This window comes from Periplaneta americana, chromosome 3 (assembly GCF_040183065.1).
Source record: "Periplaneta americana isolate PAMFEO1 chromosome 3, P.americana_PAMFEO1_priV1, whole genome shotgun sequence".
Lineage (NCBI taxonomy): Eukaryota > Metazoa > Arthropoda > Insecta > Blattodea > Blattidae > Periplaneta > Periplaneta americana.
Window position 1 is genome coordinate 59388813 of NC_091119.1, and position 6970 is coordinate 59395782.

Here is a 6970-nt window from a genome sequence, read left to right on the forward strand (position 1 = left end):
AAACTGAAGGGAAAAAGTTACGCTGAGATTATAACAGGGGGGAAAAAAAAAACAAACTCTCATGTGAAATCTATTAGCGTACAGTTGAGTGGATGTCGCAACATCTAGCATTTGCCATATCGGTCGCTAAGCGCGTGTGTGGATGTCTGGTATGAGCACGTGACATAATACACTGCACGCGACTTTGATCCTTAATGGCAACATTTGCAATTCTGGTTTATTTAATATTTCCCGAAGTATTAGAGATCCCATCGTAAAATTTTTGTAATAGATTAAGAAATTGTTTATCTCACTGTAAAATATAGAGCATGGTAAAAAAAATATTCGATTTTAAAATATTAACATTTCTTTATTTTACTGTAAGTTTTAATACATGCTCGAAGTAAAAATCCATAATAACTCAGAAGTAAGTTTAAATATATAGAGTCATCATTGTATTGGCACAATTTTTACATTGATACAATGAAGCATGTAATTTTAATAATATTTTTAACAATAGTCTACATACCAACTCCCCGAATATTTCACCCTTCATTACTTTTCAAGCATTGGTGAGATGAAGTTCGTATTAGGCCATTTAACTATTTATTATTATGACATTCATTTACTAGAATATTGAAGAAATCCAGAACTTGACGTTACATATTTTAAAATTTTGTATGGAATGACCCAGAGCGGATCAAGAAACCCATGAAAAGTCCACTATGAGTGGGGCTGAACGGACCAGAAAGTGCAGAGGATGCCAGAAAGCCAAGCATGCTGAGGCTACTCAGCCGTGTACAAGCACTGTCAACTCTTCTACCGCTCAACTGTCCAACAATTGTATGTCCATAAGGCGTGATCAACAGAGAAGATATCATGGCGAATTCAAAACGTTTCATTTATAATTTATGTTGAACACTAATAAAATAATCATATAACAAAAATGTATTTTGAGAAGGTAGCTGTTTGACATTATCGTGCCAGAGCCTACATATTTCTTTTTAATATTCCTTAACTAATCAACTGCAGAAATCACCAATAAATATGTGCAGTAATTATAACATAATACACTACTGTTTGTGAAAAGTACAACATCCAGAAAGAATGGCCTGAATGACTCCAAACAGGAGATGTGTAGAACGGTGTACCACCAATAATTGATTACGTTTCCAGATAGATGGCATACACATAGGCCCAACAGTGACATTTCTTGTGTCACCAGCAAGGTCAGTGTTATGCCTTGCTCAGTCAGTGCAGAGCTTCCAAACGAAGTGGAAACATGAAAGCTAGTGCAGGTATGCCTTTTCGATGTGGAAGAGCGCAATATCAGCACATGAGTGAGTTCGAATGGGGCGGAATGGTTGGTCTCTGAGAAGCAGGTTTGTCATACCGTGAAATTTCGGCTCGTACAGGGCATGCTGCTACGACAGTGATGCATGTGTGGAGCCAGTGGATAGAAGAGGGTCGTACGCAGAGACAAGCGGGTACTGGACAACGTAATGTAACCACAGCATGGGATGACCGCCATCTTGTCCGCATGGCCATGCCGGACCATGCAGCTTCATTCACAGTGTTGAGTCGATGTTGGGGTGTGAACCTGTCTGCGTCAACAGTTCGTCGCCATCTTTTGAGGAATGGACTAGTGGCTCACATGACATTGTGTTGGCTTCCATTGTCTAGAAACCACCAACGTCTCACACTGCAATGGGCACATGAACGCCATAACTGGTGTGCTGAGTGGCAAAATGTAATGCTTTGAGACGAGTCCCGCTTCAACTTGTCCTACAATGATGGCCGCATATGTGTTAGATGCTACAGTGGTGAACGCAATCTGAGAGCCTGCATTGCTGAGCGGTATAGTGGAAAAACGCCTAATATATGGTTTGGGGCGCCATTAGATACAATATGTGATCTCGCCTCCTACGTATTCAGGGCAATCTCAACAGCAACCACTACATTAGGGAGTTTTATAGCCTGAGGTACTGCCCCTCCTTCAAGGAACTCCACATGTCATATTTCAGCAGGACAATGCCTGACCAGATGTGGTGAGGATTGTTCAAGCCTTCTTCGAAGAACGATAGGTATCACTGCTTCCCTGGCCTGCATGTTTGCCAGACATGTCGCCCATCGAACATGTCTGGGATATGGTTGGTTGGCAACTTGTTCGTCATGGTTCTCCAGCACCCACTCTTGACGCTTTGTGGACTCGCATACAAACTGCATGGAGGGAGATTTCCCAGGAACATATCCAGGCCCTCTTTGATTCCATGCCACGACACTTAGAGGCTCTGATTGCAGCGCATGAAGGCTTCACACCATACTGAAATCTCACATTCACAGATCAGGTACAGTTCTGTAATTCTAATTATTTGTGTATTGTCATGTACCTAATCTGTGGTATCAATTTCATTTCAGTCACATGTATTCTTCTTGGTGTTGCAATTTTCACACACATTAGTGTAGCAGGCATATGTGAGAGAAGATTTAAATTTATTTTCTTTATTGGAAACTGTAACTGTTATAAGAATGAAGGTACACATAAACTTAACATCATGAACATATCTTATTCATTATTTCCTTTTTGGTCCAAGACTGGTACAGATTGGAATACACCGAGAGCAGCCATTTTTTCTTCTTCTGCCTTAGCATCAAAGTTCCTAGCAAAAAACAGAACAGTTTATTGGAAGAATTACGAAATGATGTCATATATTTTTTATGCAGTGAACAGCTGGAGTATCAGCTTTCTATATCATACATCTTAGTTTCCAATACCAGTTAGTTCATGTGGAATATTTATGTAAAATGACTGTCTGGGGGAAGTTTTCATGGGAAACTGTTGGCATTTCACTATTTCTTAATCACTATCATATTCATCATTCTTGTGTAACATAGGCCCACCTTTCATGATGCAACATGGGTAATATAAGGCGTTCAAATGATCTACAGTTTCGGATTATAGAGGGGACACTGGAGGTCTAATTATAGAAACTACACATACCTGTAATCGGAAAGGAATGCTGTTTCTTTAAGAAATAAACTATTAACATGAGAAAAAACACATTTTAAGAATACCAGTATTCAGGAAAACTGCATAGAAGCTAGTAGTAAAATTTATAGAGGAACAGAATTAAATTTTACATAAGATTAAATTATTTATGTTGCGGACAATATTTTTTTTTTTTTTTTCCATTATTTTAGGAGTTGTCAGGACTGATATTATGACAAACTTGGTTGTAATGTATTTATTTATTTATTCCTCAACTCTGTTGATTTTGTTGTTATAATTATGGTACTGTACCTCATTAGTAATTTCGTTTTATTTTTGTATCGCTTTTGTTCTGTTATAATTAAATACTGAAAAAGACAATGATTATTACATCTAATGCTGGGTTAATAGTTGTTACTTGCTTACTTACAAATTGCTTTTAAGGAACCCGCAGATTCATTGCCGCCCTCACATAAGCCTGCCATTGGTCCCTATCCTGTGCAAGATTAATCCAGTCTCTATCATCATATCCCACTCCCTCAAATCCATTTTAATATTATCCTCCCATCTGTAATACTTCATGTATTTATTTATATACCGTAGGTTTTTATGTAGAAATGTAAGAATATTAGAACAATACTAAACATTTTAAGTAGGGAACTGATAACTTCGTATTTTGGATTATATAACATACACAAGTATCAATTTAAGCAATGGTAAACTTTAGCGGTCCCTGCACTTATGCTCTTCTTCCATGAGTTTCCATCATTGTTGCGATATCGCTCTTTGACCCTAAATCCCAGCCTCTGTTTAGGTACTACGCTTACGGCTAATTGACAACAATATCCTGTTCATAGCAAGTTGACAAGACGAAACTTTTAATTTCTGCATTTTTATCTTATGTACAGCAATATTTGAATGTTTAATTAAATCAGTTCTGTGAGGTCTCGGATAACTTACATCATCCTTCTTTACCACCTTTCTTGCCATCATCTGTTCATCAATAGAGCCACTATATTCTGTACTGGTTGTCAGTAAAGACGCGAATGCTGCTATGCTGCACGGCAAAAAATTATATCATCAAGTAACAATACCGTACATCCGATGATGATGTCGCGGAGTATTAGCTCAACATTAGAGGCAACTGACATGAAGGCAATAATATTGAGTTATAAATTTTTGCTTTTTTTAATGTTTTATTAGAAATATAATTTGTTGCAGTCTCTTAAATAATAGATCTACAAGTTTGTTGCTGAAATTTCTATAACCAACTGGCGTTTTCTGAATTAAATCAATGCATATATTTTTTCCGAGCAAAGTGGATGAGATGGTAACATTTGAGACTCGCATTCGGGAGGTCCATCGTTCAAACCACGTTGCTAGTTATTCAGCTTGGGCTTTTTCATGGTTTCCTTGTAACTAGAGTTTATTAAATGTTATAGCTGACGCCATGCAACGAACTGAGCCAACGTAAAATTATAGAATATCTCAAAAATTTAGGCTAATAGTGAAATTCAAACAAATTAGAATGCATAACAAAGTTCTAAAATCATTGCTATTAATTTTGTCCTGCTTTGTAATTCAACGACCACCTAATTCATAATAGCGAAATTATTAATTGCTGCACCGAAAACGAAAGCAGTGTCTGCTTACAAAGTAATTGGATTGTGAATCAGCCTTGCAAGAGATTGAGGATAAGTACAATTATGCAGGCTAACCAGCGAATAGAGATTATAAAGAATGGACACTGAGCGAATTTTCCTGTGTTTTGTTTCTCTGTGCGCCAGCGGTTAGTTCCACTTTCAAGCGCTAGAGCTAGTGTAATCGAGCATACGCTGAGATAATAATTGAGAATAGAGTTGAGACACAGGATCCAAACATCGCCTACCTTATTGCATAAACCAGTAACGCTTTGCTTCAAATAAATTCAAGTTAACAGCTTTTCCTTATTTCTCAGTGACAGACTAGTTGTAATTATAATATTTTATATTTCAGATATAATACATTATATTATAAAATAATATAATACATTATAAAATTAAGTATCGAATTCGTTTAATATTTGTATATAATATAATATAGGTATATGGTTTTACTTCTCGTAAGAGTTTTTTTTTTTTTTTTTTTTTTTTCTTTCCATTTTCAGTGCTATGAAATCATTACATATTTTAAATGTTTTTGGGGTCAACGTCTCAACTCCCATTATAAAGTTAATGACGGATTTATTATTTTATGGATCCAATTTATTTTATTTGAGTACATAATGTACCTAGATGTATTAATTATATGTGTTATATTTCCGCTGTGTCGACTGCTAGCTGGTGTGATGTCAGCGCCAACTCTAGGGAGAAAGCAAAATCTCACGCTTTACCTGGCTTGAAGGTCATTGAAATCAGTCCGTCTACATCAAAGGTACCGACGCGGAGTGTCCATTCTTTATAATCCCTATTCGCTGGGCTACCCATCCGCGCAGCCACCTTGGAATCCGTCACAGAAACACGCACCGTCTGAACCGTATATTACGAGCCCCTACAGCCAAGGCTGCGCAGAAGTTTAGAGTAGGGACAAATTGAAGCTTGCGTCCGCCGCCATGCTTTGGGAGAAGTACCGGCTAGCAGACGGCTGCACTATACAATGCTGAATGTTTAATATATATGTTTGGTGTCTCTTATAAATCAATCTGAATGGATGAATGAAAAAATCTTATTAACATTTAATGCGACCACGTTACGGACATAATCAAGCTTAGTTACCGTTAGTTTGACACGAAATAAAAGAAGACTGGAACAAATTTATTCCGTAACCAAAACCGTTGTGTAGTTATTTGACAACATATAGAGCGAACAGAAATACAAATGCATATTGTAGTAATAGTTCAGATGAAAAGAAAATCATTAGTATTAACTATTATTAACACAAAACTGCCTGCTGTGTAAGGCATTACATTAGATCCATATTGTAAACACACGTTTGCTTTGATGTGGACAAGAAACGAACAATTATTATTTATTCGCTTCCATATCACATAATATACACCAGTAAATAAAAACACATACCTAATGTTTTAGTTTGAAATATAAGTAGGCCTACCATGCATTAGCTTATTATCACAGCTGTAGTATGAAATAAAAGTCACATGCATGAATTAGTCATATAAAAGAACTCAGGCCTAGTGTACAGAACATCTTGCCTATTGGTGCATTATTATTATTATTATTATTATTATTATTATTATTATTATTATTATTATTATTATTATTGTTGTTGTTGTTGACTCCGTTAAATATTGTCTTACAACATTTTCATGTAAAGTCATGTTGTACTGGTAACTTTAAGTTGTGTGCTGACATCTGCTGGTTATGTAATACTTTTCTTAGTTGATTATTTAACGACGCTGTATCAACTACTAGATTATTTAACATCGATGGTATTGATGATAGAGAGATGGTATTTGGCGACACGAGGCCAAGGATTCGCCATAGATTATCCTGACATTCCCCTTACGGTTGGTGATATCGTAAAAAGCCCAACCAGATAATAAGCCCAAGCTGGAATCGAACCCGCGCCCGAGCGCGACTCCTTATCGGCAGGCCTTAGCCCATTGAGCTACGCCAGTAGCTCTTTATGTACTTCTATGTCAGTTTAACAAGTTTAAAATATGATCCTCGGGAGGAATCCGGGATCCATTTTTTTAAATATGTCCCTATAAGTGTAGAAAGATTATACAAGTGTTCTATTGTTAGATCACATTGTTTTCACACGATATAAGAGTGGGTGGTAATATGCCATTGAACTGTCAACACCTGTATAATCGCTCTTTCACTTAAGCGGCATATTTCTATAATCTCAGATGATGGTATGACAAGACTCCCATTATTCTTTCGTTAAAAAAAATTGAAGATTTTGTTTACTGCTGGTAGGCTACGTACCATAAATTGAGTCTTTAGATTTATTACACCATATTTTTATTAATGATTTAACAACTAAGCCAGCAATGCATAC

The 6970-nt window shown here is 36.6% G+C and overlaps 1 long non-coding RNA gene across 1 annotated transcript; it reads right to left on the bottom strand.

Annotated features, from left to right (window-relative positions):
- Positions 1-2995: 2995 nt before the first annotated feature.
- LOC138696059 (uncharacterized) lies at positions 2996-5089 on the bottom strand. Its single transcript, XR_011331224.1, has 2 exons — positions 4622-5089; positions 2996-4025 (listed from the first exon to the last, which is right to left on the bottom strand). It is a non-coding gene; the product is annotated as an uncharacterized lncRNA (long non-coding RNA).
- Between the last annotated feature and the right edge of the window lie 1881 nt (positions 5090-6970).